Below are 18329 nucleotides of genomic sequence, written 5' to 3'. Positions count from 1 at the left end.
TCCTTGGTCACTGACTGTCCAGCTGTGGGGCTGACATGCATGTCCCGCAGTGTGTCTGTGCGGGGCTCCTCCCAGTAGAATTTAGCTAGCTCCTCACTGGGTGTGCAAACCAGTCAGGAAAGAGAAGTGTTTTTATTTCTATCAAACTTACACAAGTATGACAACGAAAGAAGCAAATGACTCCATAAGCTTTGCTCATAAACACCTACCACCATTCCATTGCCTTCTCACCGTGTTTATCCCGAGGCAGCACCATGTGATCTTGTAGTTGTAGAAGTAACTGGTGCTAAATGAAACCCGCTCAGAAAAACATGAGAGCTCCAAAACATTTTTTTTTTTTTAAGATTTTCTTTATTTATTTGAGAGAGAGAGAGAGAATGAGCAGCGGGGAGAGGCAGAGGGAGAGAGAGAGAGAAGCAGACTCCCCACTGAGCAGGAAGCCCAACTTGGGACTCGATCCCAGGACCCAGAGATCATGACCTGAGCTGAAGGCAGATGCTTAACCGACTGAGCCACCCAGGTGCCCAGCTCCAAGACATTTTAAGATGGGGTTCTTTGGGGCGCCTGGGTGGCTCAGGCAGTTGAGCGGCTGCCTTCAGCTCAGGTCATGATTCTAGGGTCCTGGGATCGAGCCCTGCATCTGGCTCCCTGCTCAGTGGGGAGCCTGCTTCACCCTCTCTCTCTGTCTGCTACTCTGCCTACTTGTGTTCTCTCTCTCTCTCTGTCAAATAAATAAATAAAATCTTTTTTTAAAAAAAGATGGGGTTCTTTGGCCACTTTGGTTGTCTTTCTAAAGGGAGAAGAATTACAGAGGATAAATCCTCAGAAAGGGGACCAGGAGAGAGGGAAGAACAAATGGGAAATGGTCTCTTCACCTTCCAGGGGCCTACAGCATGGGGGTAGGGGGGTAGGGCTAGAACAGCAGCGCCCTATAGAGCTGCTCCCAAGGATGAGGACAAAGCAGACAGTTCGAAGGACAAGAGCTTTTGGTGCGACAAGTGTCACGGGCATTGTGTGTTCAGGTGAGTTTCTCCTGCTCCCTTCCCCCTTCCCCTCCTCCCTGGGCTTCCACACCTCCCCAGCTGGACAAGCAACCTAAGGGATATCACAGATCTGGGAGTTACATTACCGTGGCCCAAGATGTAGGCAGCAAGTCTGGAAGGAGATGGACACGTATCTTGAGAGAAAACCATGATGCTCTGCAAACACCACTTCTCCCTACAGGCTTCAGCTTCAGAACATGGGCATTCAAAAGAAATGTGTAGCACCTTTGGCACTGGTGTTTTTTAAACTTTCATGTGTCTTCCCACCTTCCGCCTTGTGGTTTGCTTCCACTGATGATGAGTAATACCTAAAGGTGATTTTTATCGGGCAAAGAGATCAGTATAGGAGAGACTTTAAATTTTAGTGTCCTTGAAGATGTAATCTGAGTTTGGGAAGCATCAGTTGCTTTAAATGCTTCATTTAAATATATGTTGCATCTGTGGTCTCTTTTGTAAACACTTGGGCGAGGAGCTGGTGGCTCCATGCTCTTAATACTATCCTCTTTCTTGGTGTGTCATTAAAGTGACAGACTGATTGTTCTCGACACACGAGGAAAGGCTGGTAAATAGTGTTCATCATCTCTCGTCTAGAGTCTGAGAATGATTTTTTTTTCAGTCCTGAAAATCTACTGTATCCACCAAAATACTGGGCTCTGCTGTGGGTATTCTAAACACTAATTTCTTGGTGGTAGTTTCTCAACCTGGAAAAATGATAGCTGAAAGTCTTAGGTATATACATATGCTTCCGGAGCCCACAGAAGGGTGGGAGAAAACAGGCCACATTAGGCAGTGTGGAAAGGAGTGAAGGGAAAGTGTGCGAGCTGGGCAGTACTCAACAGACAATTCACAATCAGCCCATTTGTAAGGAGACCATTATCTAGGAGTCTTTCAATTCTCAGAATTAGTTTGTATATTTGATTCATTTCTTTCCGACCACCTTGAGCTCAATGGAAAATGAGTAGTTTGGAATTGGATTGTCTATTCAAATCTGCAGTCAGATGGGAAGAGCATCTAAGAATTATAGAGATTGAAGTGTCCTCAATACAATGGTCCAAATACGTGTAAGGAAGAAGCAGATCCAATGCCCATTCTGAGTACATGAGAGAGTACTGCCCTTTGGCCAAGCTGAGAGATTGGTGAAATGTGTTTATCAGTTTCCCTATGAAGTCTGTATTTCTAAGTACTATAGGCTTGGCTGCCTCTGCCTCTTGTGGATTTTTCTTGGGCCTGTGAAAAATAGCTCTGGGATGAAAAATGGCTCTGGGGATAGGTGGCCTCTCAACTTCTCATTTGTTTCGAGAGTTGGGTTATCTGGGACAGACTTTTGCACATGAGCCACTGTTTGAGGGGGAGTTTGCGCCAATATGTTTTCCTTCAGCTTCTCTGCATTCTGTATCTTTCTGCTATACTGTAATCTGCACTTGGGGTTGCTGCCTGTAGGATTTCTTTCCCCTCTTGTGGTCCCACATTGTGATTTTCAGGGGGGTTCAGCTAAATTTCTAAGTTCTAACTCCTTGCATTGGTCCGTTTCTTTTTCTTTCTTATTTTGGCCTAGTTCTGAGTGCTGGGTTTCGGGGACTCTTCCCCCCCCGCCCCGATTTCTCCTTGTTTTCTGGCCCAGACGTTTGTTTTCTTAACACATTCTCATTGTAATGACACTTCTGAAACGGATGTGTTTTGTGTCTGTCAAAAAGCATCCATTCTTCAACTAAATCCTGTCTCTTTTCCATGAACACCATCAGGCTCTCTGAAATCCACTCCAAGCTTTAGTTTTCTCTGTCCTTGTCCTGCTTGGCTACACTTCATCATGTTTCATCTTTGGTGTGCCTTTCCTAATTCCATACATTTCTCTGCCGTATGCCCTTAGGAAACATGCAGTCCCTATATGCCAACCCACTTACAGTAACTGTCACTGGAAAATCATCCAGTAAGTCTGTTAGTTTTTTATGCTGATATTACTCGAGTTTTCTTCTAATTCATCTAGACTTTTTTGGTCTTGATCTTTAAGAGATAGTTTCCTAATTGCTATTACTGCACACTTTGTGCTTCTTAATCATTTTCTATCTCTTGGTTCCACTCTGATCATTGAGTTCTTGTCTCTCATCAATTCTCAGGTTCTTGGATCCTGATCACCTATGTGATCTTTAAACACCCTTCTTTATCTAGCATACACTCTTTTTTAAAAAAAAGATTTTATTTATTTATTTGACAGAGAGAGACACAGCGAGAGAGAGAACACAAGCAGGGGGAGTGGGAGAGGGAGAAGCAGGCTTCCCGCTGAGCAGAGAGCCTGATGCGGGGCTTGATCCCAGGACGCTGGTATCATGACCTGAGCCAAAGGCAGACGCTTAACTACTGAGCCACCCAGGCGCCCCTCTAGCATACACTCTTGAAGAGAATGTAGACCTGGGTGTATGCCCTTTTCTCTTTTTATCTGTCCCTTCTGGTCTTCAAGATCTCATATTCCCCTGTTTGCACAAGCTGACTTCTAAGATCTCACACTTATGAATGCTTACTTTGAACTAAATCTTGTGTTTTAATTCTTCTGCTGCTTATGTTTTTGATTTGGCATATTAGTTAACTTCTCTGAACTTTAGCTTCCCTAAGTATAAAATGAAGATGATAAAATTTGCTCCATCTTGTTAAAGGGGTTGTTGTGAGGGCAGAAATTAAAGCATGGTTGAATGCCGGGTCCCCAGAAATACCACCACAATAACTTGTTGCTAAGGCAAAGTTGAGTTTATCCTTACTGTGGTAAGGAAGAGCACTACCTTGGTAGAGCCTTAGTAGCATGTCAGGGAGGGGGAAAGGCAAAATGTGGGTAATTGTGAGGTTTGGGAATCTGATTGAAGGTGGCTGTTTGAGTATAGAAGCTTGGTTAGGATTCGGTAAGGATCATGATATAATAGTTTAGGATTGGTGGACCCAACAAGGGGAGGCTTTTGAGACAAGGGCTTTGGTTTTAATCCTATTTGCTTGAAAGCCTGTTTGCTGTTCACTTGAATTTTTTTCTGTAAGCTTCTGGACGAAACAACAGAGTTATTTGCAATGTTTTTCTTTATGAGCAGGAGTTACCCTGGAATAGTAAAGTCATGTTGATGAATACAGAATAGTGAAATGATGTTTGGTAAGACAGTAAAAGAGTAAAATCGTGTTAATGTAGGCAGTGCATTGTGAGGGGATAGATGTTTTTAGTTCTCAATATACAAAAGCACTTGTAAATGCTAAGTATTATACAAATGATTGTGGTGGTATTAATAAAGTGTTTAACTTGCTTTTGATTCTTAGCCTTTTTACCTAAATGCAATATTTTTTTCTGCTTAAACTCAGTAGGATGGGGAATCTTTATTCAAAATGACTAAGCTTCTGAAATGTCATTTAGCTCTACTTCGATGCCTGGGCCCAGCCTAGTTTGAAAAAGTCAAGTGTGTAGCCACTGTACGATTTTCATCTACATTTCTAGAAAGTGACCAGTCACAAAAGATAATGAAGGACAAACTTAGGAGGCTTTAATTCAGGTTAATCCTTCAAAACTGGATAAAATATTTGGGGGCAGATATACTCCAACATGTTGGGTGAAACAAAAAACTCACATTGCCAACTCAAGGCAGCCTTCTGTTTCTTTAACTGAAAGTGAAATCTTGGTAGGTCTTCTCTTTCTAGCTTCCATTCTGGCCTTCCATTCTGGCTCTCTAGTTAACTCCAGGTACATGGTATACATCGATTATTTTTAAAAACTCATTGGCCATAAACTAGAACAGAGGTTGTTTAACCCATATACTGATATAGGTACAAGATCATAGGAAGATTAAATTAACATTGGGCCAAAAGTTAAAATTTGGTTCTCCTGAGATAGTTATTGCATTGTCCATTATCTCTAGGCTATATAAACATCGAATCAGTATTATTGGACTCATCTTATTTTAATTGTGTGATTTCCTCCTAATGGTTCTGATATTGTAGAAAATAAATGGCTACAGAAGAAAGAGTATTATCCTTTGGCATATGTTATAGCTTCTTAGTGACCTAGAGCTTGTGTATTAGTTTATTAACTTTGAAGAGTTCTTGAGTGTTTGGAGTGGAGGGGGAAATGGCTACAGGAAGCTTTTCCCAGTGCTTAGTATTGGTTACTGTTCCAAATGGACACCTGTAGTAGTGATAGATAGATAGATAGATAGATAGATAGATAGATAGATAGATAGACAGACAGATGGATAGATAGAGATGGATGGATGGATGGATAGCTAAGAAATTACTTCAAAACTTAGCAGCTTAAAACAAAACTTTAAGTTTCTATTGGGGGGGGCGCCTGGGTGGCTCAGTCAGTTGAGTGTCTGGCTTCAGCTCTGGGTTTCAGGGTCTTGGGATTGAGCCCCACATCGGGCTCCCTGCTCAGCAGAGAGCTTGCTTCTCCCTCCCCTCTGCTTGCTTCTTCCCCTGGTAGTGCTCTCTCTCTCTCTCTGTGTCAAATAAATAAAATCTTAAAAAAAAAAATAAAGTTTCTGTGGGTAAAGAATATAGGTATGGCTTATATGGATGGATTTGGATCAGAGTCTTTCAGAAAGCTGTTATCAAGTTGTTGGCTAGAGCTGTTTGGTCTCCAAGGCTCAACTGGAGGAAGATCTGTTTTCAAGCTTACTCATGTGGTTGTTGGCTGGCCTCAGATGCTCAATAGCTGTTGGCTGGAGATGTCAGTTTCTTGCCACTTGGGTCTATCCATAGGGCAGCTCACAAATTGGCAGCTGGTTTCTCTTAGAGTGAGCAATAGCAAAGAAGATGCCCAAGATGGAAGCCACAGTCTTTTGGTAACCCAGTATCAGAAGTGGCATCCCAATTCTTCTGTCATGTTCTCCTTGTTAAAAGCTAGGCACTAGGTTCAGCCCACTCTCAAGGGGAAGGTATTACACAAGGTTGTGAATACCAGGCAGTGGGAATCCTTGAGAGCCATCTTCGAAGCTGCTTACTACAAAGCCTGACTTAGTCTTGCAGTTACGTCAAAGGCTCAGCAGTCATCAGTACTGTTCTTCATTATGAAATCTTGTGAACTTGAGGAGGTAGCCTTTGTAGGAGACTGTCATCATTGTATGAGAAGGAATTAGTAGAATTGTAAATTCATCCTATTTTCTTGCTAGAAATACTACAGGTATCACCTGCATCTAGAGCACCAAGAAACTGACTCTTCTCCCCATGGATTGCATGTTTGAAAAGGTTGTGTGAACCAGATAAACTACATTTAATAACAGTAGTAACGCTAATAGTGTTAATTTGGTTCCTCATCCCATAGAAATTTTTGTCATCGGAAATTTTTAAAACTAGTTTACCACCATATTATAAAAGGATATGACTCAGGACCGGCCAGATGGAAGAGATGCAGAGGGCAAGGTATGTGGGAAGGGTCAAGGAGCTTCCGTGTTCTCTGAGTGCCCCACTCTCCTTGAATCTCCACCTGGAGATTATTAATTAGGGCTTCTGATAGCATACGTTTATCCACTGAGTTGATAAATTCCTGCCTTTCTACCTTTGCATGTGGCTGTATTTATGTTATTGCACATGTTTATCTGAAACTCTCAGACTTGGACAATGTAAATAACCCTTGACCTAGTCTACCTGGCTTCTGATTTCACAGATAATTCAATAGATTAACACAACTCAAAAGAAAGGGATAATATAAGTAAAGGTACTCAAATAGTCTTGATTGCCTATTATTATTATTATTTTAATTCCCTTCCACTATGGGATCTTCTCCTTATTTCTCTCTCGCCTGTAGGTATGGGGCTGTGGATAAAACAACTCTGCTTAAAAAGTAACAACTGTTCATTGCAGTGCTGTTTAGTGCTGGTGCACTGTCTGACCACCTATCTGACATAATTTTTTCTGATTCCTACCCTTTCCCATAACTCTGGGCCCCTTTGTTGTTTCATACACATGATAAATGCTTTATTGTCTCAGGGCTTTTGCTCTTGCTATTTCCTCTGCCTGGAATGCTGGTCTTAGCCATCCTTGGTCTGCTGATCCCTGACTCTCCACAGTCTCATTGCAGTGTCATATCTGACCATTGGGGTACCAGTGTGGACCATCATGAAATAAGAGAACTGGAAGGGTCCTCAGAGGCTTCATAGTAATTTTCCTATCTCATTTGGGAGATAAAAACAATGAAGAAAACAGATTTGCTCGGGATTCAAAGAATGCATCACGTACTTGATATAAACTCAGGACAAGGCCAGACATTGAAGGGAATGTGAAAGCCCATGGCAAAGACATGATCCTTTGCCTAGTTAGAGAGGCAAAACTAACTTAAATTCATTTAATCCATATCATAGTTGTGGGGAAGGAAACGTTGCAATTTAGAGAAGTCTTAGAAAATCTTAATGGTGGGGTGGAACTTGTTTTAGCTTTTCGAGGAGAGAGCAAAAGTAAGAACCCACAGAGGAGAGGGAGAGAGTACTCAAAAGAGGAGAAAGGTGTGGAGTAAGGGGACAAAGGGAAGAGGGCACAGATAGAGCTCTGATCTTTAAAGCTGAATTACCTATTGAAACCTGCTCTTGGCACAAGACTTACATCTTTCCCAGCACTTGAGTCACTTGGCCCTGAATACACAGAGGCTTTATTGGATTTTTCTGTCTGTGACACTGCAGCTATTAGTCACACTCAGCTATAGGACCTGACAATATAACGATGTTCTATTTTTACTTCTGTCCTGATAGTGTCCCAGAAGTACTGAAATTATGACCAGAAAATTAATTTCTTTGCACTTGGACAAGTAAAAGAACAGGGAATAGTTCTACATTCAGGCTCTTAATCTCCAGAGTTGTTTAGAAACACTTTGTGTTAAGAGTTAGGGCTGAATTTTGCATTAAACTTTGCACTTCTCCCCGGAGGAATTGGTGAGAAAAATATCTGATCAGAGCATTTTAATGTTGCTCAAGGCTCTCAAACAGATGCTTGTGCATATATGCACACACAGTTGTAACACTGATTATTTTGCAAGGTCAGAAACGGAAAGGCTGTGGAGTGCCTGGCTGACTCAGTCAATGGAGCATGCGACTCTTGATCTTGGGATTGAGAGTTTGAGCCCCATGTTGGGTGTAGAGATTATGTAAAAAAATAAAATCTTAAAGAAATGGAAAGGCTGGGGTGCCTGGGTGGCTCAGTCGTTAAGCGTCTGCCTTCGGCTCAGGTCATGGTCCCAGGGTCCTGGGATCGAGTCCCACATCGGGCTTCCCGCTCTGCGGGAAGCCTGCTTCTCCCTCTCCCACTCCCCCTGCTTGTGTTCCTGCTCTCACTATGTCTCTCTCTGTTAAATAAATAAATAAAATCTTTAAAAAAGAAAAAAAGAAAAGAAATGGAAAGGCTATTTTATGCCACATACTAGTTGCTTTTTGAATATGGAAATGAAACCAGTTACTTTATTTTTTTAAAAGATTTTATTTGAGAGAGAGAGAGAGAGCATGAACTTGAGCTGGGGGAGGGGCAGAGGGATAGGGAGAGAATCTCAAGCAAACTCCCCACTGAGCACAGAACCCGATGCGGGGCTCAATCTCATGACCCTGACATAATGACTTGAACCAAAACCAAGAGTCAGACACTCAACCAACTGAGCTACCCAGGTACTCCAAAACCAGCTACTAATTTCAACAAGCTCCTTTTTCAAAGGAGATTTTTCTTAGAGGTGTGTGTGTGTGTGTGTGCGCGCGCGCATGTGTGATTGATCCCTCAACAGAGTATTCAATGAACTATTCCAGTGCACCCTAGAAATGAAAAAGGTACAGTGTGCCTAAAGCTTAAGGAGGTGTATTCATGTAAAGAAGAGGCATTGCATCCAATACTGGGAAATGAACACACAGGACAATTTGTGTCCTCATTCACATGGAACTCCTCGTAAGATCAGTTCAGGCCACATTCAGGGGCTTCTCAATACTCTTCCCTAATATTTGGTCCTTAGTCTCAGACTGTCAGAGACAGGTGGGCCCTTGGAGCTCTCTCCACTGTGTCAGTGAAGAAATGGCAACTTAGCAACGACCACACAGATTGTGATTGAACTGATGCTGCAATCCTGTCCCTTGTTTTGTTCCACTGTGCACCTCTTCTCTCTGGACAACTCAAGATCTCCATCTCTAGGTAGCAGACAGTTAAACAAAGGCAGTAAATGAGCCCCTTTTCCACATGGAGGAACAGAACCACAGTGACCTTAAATGATTTATGCAAGGCCAAAGAGGAGGACTAGGTCAAGAATCTGTGTCACTATGCTGTGGCCACACCCCTGTTTGATAACTGCATCAGTACTTAGGAAGAAATGTCATGTAACTAGGTGGTTAATTTTTCATTGCTTAGGCCAACTGGTATGTCCTGCATGTTACATTCAACCATTGGGAAGGCTTTGCCATCCTTCCAGAATCCAGAGTTTTATAGCAATTTCTTATATGCCTGTGTCCACAGTTAGAATAGGCTTAGGTTTGAAGTATTAAGGGTGGAAAGGGGATAGTGATGTAGTGTACGTAGTGGAATCCCATAGGAGTTTAGCCTTCCAGGAGCTTCTTAGCATGTAATAAGCATGCTTTATAATTTACATGCTTCTAATTCCTTTATAAGCATGTAATTTGAAGGTAGAAAGTAGTAAGTGCTATGATTGAGGTCTGGATCTGGATCTAATGCTTTAAATCTGAACTCAAAATTGTTACTAGAAGGCAGAGACACAAAGGAGTATCTTTCTTAGGCACATGTTTTCTGTGAAGGTGGGGAAATCACTGGACAAGATAGGAAATAAATAGAACCATTAGATGCCCTTGGAGAAAAGTATATTATTTATTTTTTGGGAACCTACAAAACAAGTTGGGATAACCATCATTCCTTCCTTCATTAACTCAGCAAACAAGTATTGAATTCTATTATATTAATAGAACAGATCGGGGGCACTTAATAATTCACTACTTAGAGTATGTATTCAAATGAGCAATGAGAGTGACGTACAAAGCCCGTGTTAACTCTGTGCCTGGACTACCAGTTTGCTATTTAGAAACAGTTTCCAATCTCAGCTTTCCCACTAAAACCTACAATTAGTTTGAATGTTGTTGTACACTGATTACCATACTGCTTGCAGTAAAATATCACCCTCTCTTAATTGTATTTTCTTTGACAGTCTTTCCATTTGAATTATTCATCCTGGTTTTGAAGAAATTCTATGCAAATCAACAATATAATAAGTGTTTGTAGTTTTTTTTTTTTTTTTCAGAAAACTATATTCCAAATCATTTCATAAGGTGGTGTGAAAACAGTCATGACCAAGTTGGCTGGCTGTTACTTGCACTGATTTTCTAATTCAGACCAATCTGTGTTCACAGGCTGTCAAGAATTCTGTGAAAGGGTTTTCTGAAGAGGGTGGGAGGTTAGCTCAGATGACCTATAAGGTCTCTTCCACCTCATGAGTATATGATTTGGTGGTAGATTGGATAGAAACCATCTGCAAATGACATTTAAAGGGCTTTGGATTTTTTTCTTAGAGCCAGTAAGGATCAAAATTCTTCTTGCCAAAGGGCACAGCTTACCTTCTTGTTTATGGTAGTCTTTATTCATTTGTCACAGGATTTGAAATAATAGAGTATTATGTTCAACTTCAGGATGCTATTGCTTTAAATTGTAATAAGTTTTTCTTTATGTGCCATTTACAGAATGCTCTGTCATGCCTAACCCTTGTGATATTGAAGGGCAAAAGTAGACAAGGGCTTCACAGAGGTTCTGTATATGTGAATGTATGTATTTGGAATGGCTGTGTATGGGAGCAAACTTTGCCACCCCAGGATGTGTCTCTTTGGCATGTGGATTATTTGGGGCTGATTATTTTAAGAAACAGAAGGCTCAGGAAGAAACTTTGACCTACCCCCTAACTGCCTAAAAGACTTTAGATAAGGGACCTGCTCCAGGAAGGGAGTTATCACCGTAGATAACTACATTATAATATGAACTAGGTTGGTAGGCAGGGAGGAACTTAGCAAAGTCTGTTAAAATTCCTCTTTGTGTCCCATTGTTTCTGGATGGCCCAGCAAACATTTGTTTACAAAACATTTACTCTTTTTCATCTTCCTGTGAATTGTCTTCCTTCCCTCTGAAGTCCCAGACCCCTGTGCTCTTTTCCTTAGCCCTGGATGGCATATAAGCCTCAGTTGCCTGACTGCCTACCTGTGGGCCTCATATTCTTATGGAGACCTGTAGGTATGTAATTGAATTTGACTTTTTCCTGTTAATCTGTCTCACGTCAATTAATTCTTAGAACAGCCAAAAGAATCTTAAAGGATAGGGAAAAATGTTTCCTACTCCACAGCTGCATGGCAAGCTAAAGGAACTTGATAGTGTGCTTGTTTGTGGAGAATGCTAATCCCTCTCTAGTGTGTGCACCTGCACACATGCATATACACAGCAGGATGACCATATGGTAGCCCATACCATCTGTAAGGCCAAGACTTCTATTTGTAGGGATGCATTTTATTTGTTCAAAAGCAGTGGTTCTTAAAAATTTTTTTTTTTTTTTTTGGTCACAGATCAATTTGAGAACCCCTTGACATCTTACACCATCTTTTCAAAAAAATAGGCTTTTGCACATATCCATAGACTTTTATAACTTTTTAGGGGCTCAAGGACTACCTTAGGAGTCCAACATATTACCCAAGCTAAGAAATCTTATTATTGTTATCTAAGCAATTATTTCCTTACTTGATTACAAGACATTTGGTTGCCTACCATGTACTCTGGGCCCAGTGCTGGATGCAAGACACCAGTTCCCTCCTCACCAGCCATGTAAACTTCGGACCATCCCTTTACCTCCCCAAGTTGAAGTTTTTAATAAATTAATACTATAATGTTCTAATGGGATGATTCCTAAAGTCCCTTGTAGTGCTTTATTTACTCAGCCTTGTTCTAAGCACAAAAGGCAATGTACCGTCCAAGCATCCAATAAGGTAGGCCAGTGACCAGAACCAGGCAAAAACAAGAAACAGAGGGAACAAAGGCTCCTATTAGGCCATTTGAAGCCCAGACAGGTAAAAAAACTGTCTCACTCGTATGAGGGAATGGCAGCACCACGTCTGCCTCTATATGTGGCATTTGATATTAGTATAATAATTCTCATGTCACTAATTCTTTTTGGCTATTGCACAGTTGTTTTACTTTATTGGTGGGTTGCTTTTAAACTTTTTTTTAAATTGACTCCCTTTCAACTAAGTATTTAATGGGTCACATTGCTGCTTTGGACTCACGGGAGGTCGGGGAGATGATACCTGGTGTGAGGAAGCCATGAATGGTTTCCACACAAACCTCTTCAAGTAAATTATACTTAAAATGTTTATGTTATTACAGACTCTACTGAAAAACATTTCAAAAGCTCTTAGTAAACTTGTCCTTAGGCTGCTTATGTCTGTATTTATTCAGCCTTCAGATATTCATTTGCTCGTGTCAGGATGTGTGTTTTAGTTTTTATTCAATAGGATTTAATTTTATGTTCAAGGTTTGTATAACTGAGGCTTCAAGCTTGTATTAGGATGTCCAAACAGGTTCATTAATCCTGGGAGATTTTTTCCTAACCAGTAGAAATTCATCAACATTGAAAAATGACACGTTCAACTTATTAAATTGAAAATATCTTTATACTCACCCTGGAGCTTCAATTTGTCAGCCAATAATCATCAAATGCCACCCAAACACTCATAATTTTCTGAGAAAATTAGCTGGTTTTAATATGTCTGGAAGATAAATCAGACTATCCACATTCTATTAGTCATAACAGAAATTTATATAACTCACATTAAACACATCAGATCAACTGGAAAATTAGAGTAATTAAATGTTATAGGGGAAAGAATTTTATTGGAAGAGCAACAAAGATACTCTTGACACACCAAGAGTGCTGCCAACACCATCTCCTAAAGACCTGTGAGAAAGTGCAGACACAGTAGGCTGGTGGATGTGATGAATGAGTAAGCTCCCTTAGGCTCTTTAGGTGGAAAGAGGGACAGTCCACAGTGTCCAGATTCTTAACAAGTGGGTAGCTAGGTCTAGAATATGCTAGCACCCTGGAGAAGAAGACAGATACCATAAAAGTTGACCTTACTTCTTTTTATTTAAATTAAAAACAGTTTGGAATAAAAAACCGAAATGCTTTCAAACATATGGTTGAGTTTGTGTTTCTCTACCAGTCCTCCCAAATACCTGTTTTCAGTCGTTCTGACCATTTCCCTATTTACATACATTGTCTTAATAGCTATTATTTAAAATTCTATCTTAGGAAATTGTCTCTTGTCTTCTGCTCTAATAGCTCAGTTACCCTACCCTCATCTTCTCCCTCCTCTCATTCCCTGAAATTTATAAGACAATTAATTTCTCTACTAGTTACCTCTGCAACTTTGGCCACTGTACTTCAACGTCTATCTCTTGTTGCGTCAAGACTCCGTATGTGACAAGGACATTTATTTTGTGCTCCTGTCCTTCCCTTCATTTCTTTCCCTTTTACATTCTGCACTCTGTCAGATATACCTTTGCTTTTGCATTGTCAGGGTTGTTAAAAGCACTCTCTCTTTTTTTATAATCACCTTATTTTGCTGGAGTAAATCATTCAGTCAGCTCCTAAGAAAGGTATGCATATGGCAGAGAGTTTCTGAACTCTTAATTATTTGAAAATCTTTATTCAAACCTCACACTTGATTGATAACTTGGTATACAGTTCTAGGCTCAAAACCATGGGCCCAGAGTTGGTTGGTTTCCATTTCTTCTACCTTTTTGGATCTTTCATGAGTCAGATTGATATTGGATCTCTTGGACCAGACCTCTGTGACATTTATATTTCTTTGTATATCTGTCTCCTTGACTTTTTGTTGTATGTTCTGGGAACGCATTCTCAATATTGTGAAACTCATGACTCGTTGGACACCCTTTTCTAGGCCACAGTGGGCACCGCACCCCCTCATTCCCTTGGTCTTTCCTGGGTCCTATTCTTGATGGACCCTGTTAAGCTTTTCACTCATAATGGTGACTCCAACTATGATGATAATAGACACAGATGTCATTATTTCTAATCTTCAAATGTATTCTCTAATAAATAAAAAAAATAATCTTTCTTTCCTCCCTGTCACCCCCCTCCTTGATTTCTCATGGAAATGTACATTCTCCTTCCCTTGGAATGTCATTATGCAGCATAAGGCATCAATTTTAGACTTCTCTATTTGACAAAACATCATGAAGTTTGCCTTTCACAATGCCATGCCTGAGCTTTGAATAGAATTTATTTTGTGACTTGTTCCACAGCTGTTTTCTACACCTTTTACTTTGAATCTGGGTAAATAAAAATAGTACAAGGTCATGCATTAAATGAGTCGTTTAAAAACATCTTAAGCAACAAATGAAGGAAGGAGGGAGGTTACTTGTGTAGGAGTCTCCCTATCCAGAAAATTATAAATTTAAAAGTCTATAGTAAGCACTGCATTCATATGAGTTGCTAATTAGCTCATTCTTAATTGGCAGAACACTTCCAAAATACTGCCTTGATAATCCAAATAGTTGTTGCTTTAATATATATCAACAAGTCACTTATTTAAGCTCTGCACTTAACTTTACTCTTCCAAATATATAGCATCCCTTCTGTCACAGAAATTCTTGAGAATTTTGCTGCAATAATGTTATGTTTTGTGCTAAGTGGAAGCCTTCCAGATGATGGGCTCATCCAGCCTCCCACTTGCTGCAAGATTTCTGGCCCACTTAGCCCTACCAGTTCCTACTGCCTGGTAATTAACCAAATTCTTCTGCTTTCAAGCTGAGGGTCCATATTGTCATTGGGTACAGGCAATGGGTAAATGAAAAAAGGTGTTTTTTTCCAACCCTTAAACTATCTCAAGATGCCCAAGCAAGACTGTGAGATTAAAGGTGAGGCTTTTGATCTTAGAATTTGGAGCTAGAGAGCACTGTTTCTTTGAAGAAGTGTTTTCTATATCTTCTTTTCCATTCATTGTTCACTTAAGCTGCTTTTATTAGGGCAGAAGTTTCACATGCCATTCCTCACTTCACAACCTGTGAAAGCATATACAGATTGTAATTTTAGAAGTGACAGATGGGGTCATGTCTTTCATACTTAGAAGTGAGTGAGGGAAATAAGACCCTAAACACACATTGCAGTTCATTCTGCCTCATTGGAGCATTCATGAAAGACTCAAAGAATGTGCCTCTCTATATCTGGATTTAAGAAGCAGAGAGGAATTCCAGAACAATATCTTAAGACTTGAAAAACCATCAACTCAAATCAATGCACAGATTCCTTCTTTAGTCTCCTTTTAACATGTGTCAAGGTTATTAATAGAGCAAACTTCTTGTTGTACTTCATATTTAGAAAACCACCATAACTGTGTATTTTTACAGTGTTTTGAAGCTGGATATTAAACCATCCTAGCAAGGTTAAGATAAACTTAGCTTGTACAGGATTGGACATGGTATGCCTTTAAGATTACCCCAGTACATTTATTAGTGAATCATCCATGAATTGATGCAACTTTTTAAAAAATCACCAATTTTTACTCTAACCACAAGTGCAGTGTGATAAGCACTCAAAGCAACTATAAGAAGAAAGATATTTACAATCCAGGAAGAAAAACATAAGATTTTAGATAGCTAGCATTAGGACAATATCATTTAAGTAAAATGTTCCTATTGTAGTGAATAAAGTTTTTAAAATTTTTGTCTGATTTCAAGGCAAGACCAATATCTGGACTGTTGTCATATTTTTGTGCTTTTACACTAATCTGCTGTGCAGATTGCATTTCAATGCAGAACAAAATAATAGTATCAGGAATTATTAGGACTTCTTCTGTGGGTCATACTGTCTCTTGCCACAGCTGAAGAGTACTTCAAGGTCTTAGAGAAATGCTTGCATAAAACCCCAAACCTCTCACGCACTAAATCTCCATTTCACTGCAAGATTGAATTCCATTTTGATTAATACCCCTCTCTGTCATACAGCCTTCAACATCTTGGAACTGGGAAATGCTGGGTCACAAGGAAAGAATTGGCCATGGCCTGTTGTCGTTCTTTTGTGCTCTTACACTAATCTGCTCAACAGGATGCATTTCAACAGAGCAGAATGATAGGGTTTTAGGAATTATTAGGACTCATGTACTTCTACAGGCCTCTTTCTTGTATCTTATATCTTGGATCATTCTTTGCTTTTTCATAATCTCTTGGAGATTGTTGTCAGTGCTTTCAAGGAAGAGGAGGAGTTGGGGATCAAACAAACAAATGTGCCATATGCTTCTATTGAGAGAAGTCCTTAGCTAGGTCCTGGACTATTTGTGGAGCAGTCTTGGCTCTTGTGGGTTGATGGCACTCAAAGGAGTGGCAGTCCCAGATCTTTGCTTTAGGGGGAGAGAAATTACAGGAACAAAGTTAGTGGACCGTTTTTCTACTGCAATGATCCTGGTGATCATAGGGAGCCTCCAAATCTACAATCCTTGGAATATTATTTTTTCCATTGTCAACTTTGTTCCCAGGTTTCGGTTCTGTGAATAGTGGCACCCAAAACAATAACAATCGGCATTTGTTGAGTGCTTAGTATGCTTCAACCAAAATGTAAATGGCATTAAATTTTGACAGCTACCTGGGAGAGGAGCACTAAGTCTCACTGCATAAATGTGAGATAAAGATACTGAGCCTTAAAGCAGTTCAGTTTTTGTTTACCCCGTGGAGCTTGGGTACAAACCAAAGCAATTGGATTCTGGAGCAGATGCTCTTTTTTTTTTTTTTTAAGTTGTTTTTTGTTTTTTTTTAAAGATTTTATTTATTTATTTGACAGAGAGAGACAGCAAGAGAGGGAACACAAGCAGGGGGAGTGGGAGAGGGAGAAGCAGGCTTCCCGCTGAGCAGAGAGCCCAACGCAGGGCTCGATCCCAGGACCCTGGGATCATGACCTGAGCCGAAGGCAGATGCTTAACGACTGAACCACCCAGGCGCCCCTTTTTTTAAGTTTTTATTTAAATTCCAGTTAGTTAACATACAGCGTAATATTAGTTTCGGGGGTACAATTTAGTGATTCCACACTTACTAGAACAGATGCTCTTAACACCTAGGTGTGTCATGGTGTCTCCTGCCACAGTGCAATGCTTGTATAAGTCTGAGGAGTTTCTGAAGTTTTAGTCTGCTATTGCTAGCTGGCTTGCCCTGCAAGGAATATTAAAAGAAGGTCTTAAGAGAGAATGAAAATGATTTCAGTAGAAAATCAGAGCTACATAAAAAAGGAAGAGTATTGGAGTAGGAATAAATGAAGATAAAATAACATATTTTAATTTAAATATTATTAACTAATAAGTAACTGTTCTGATAATAGTAATGGAATAGTGGGTGACTACAGCATTTAGATAAATGAGCTATTGGCAGCAACACTGTAAAGGATGGGAGTGCTTTGGAATTGGGAATGCCTTTTATAAAATACCAGCACCACCTGTGGAGCAGTATGGTATTATTTGAAGGTGAAATTAGATTAGTAGTAAATATAGATTGTAAGCTCTAGGGGAATCACTAAATTTTCTTTTTCAAGTATTGTTGATATGCTAAGAGAGGAGATTAGATGGAATTGTATAAAATGCTCAATTAAAATCAGGGAAGGCAGAAATAGAGGGGAAAACAAAGATAAAAGCAGGGGATAAAATGGTTACTAACATAGTAGATATTAATCCACCTATATCAGTAACTGCTTTAAATGTAAATGGCCTAAATACAAATATTAAAAAGCGGATTTTCAGAATGGATGGAAGAGTAAGACCCAACTATATGTTGTCTATGAGAAACCCACTTTATTGTTTTTTTAAACGATTTTATTTATTTATTTGAGAGAGAGAGAGAGAGCACGAGTGGGGGGAAGACAGAGGGAGAGGGAGAGAATCTCAAGCAGCCTCCACGTGGAGGGTGAAGGCTGACGTGGGGCTCGATTTCATGACCCTGAAATCATGACCTGAGCCAAAATCAGGAGTCAGACGCTTATCCGTGTGAGCCACCCAGGTGCCTCAAAACCCACTTCAAATATAAGTATTTAGGTAGTTCCTATAGAAAGGGATGGAAAAAGTTGCTATTACTCAATAAAAGAGAGCTGGAGTAGCTGTGTTATTTTCAGACGAAGTCGACTTCAGAACAAGGAAATTTACCACGGATAAAAGGGAGCCTTACATAATAATAAAAAGAAGTCAATTCTCCAAGAACACATAACAGTCCTTAAGGTGCTTGCACCTAACAATAGTCTGTCAAAATATGTAAGGCAAAGCTGATAGA

The sequence above is a fragment of the Mirounga angustirostris genome, unplaced genomic scaffold, assembly GCF_029215605.1.
Source record: "Mirounga angustirostris isolate CCGP_5_RB_7025 unplaced genomic scaffold, mMirAng1.0.hap1 SCAF_11, whole genome shotgun sequence".
In the NCBI taxonomy this organism is placed as follows: domain Eukaryota; kingdom Metazoa; phylum Chordata; class Mammalia; order Carnivora; family Phocidae; genus Mirounga; species Mirounga angustirostris.
The sequence above is the reverse complement of the archived record's forward strand: the minus strand, read 5'-3'. Positions refer to the sequence as shown.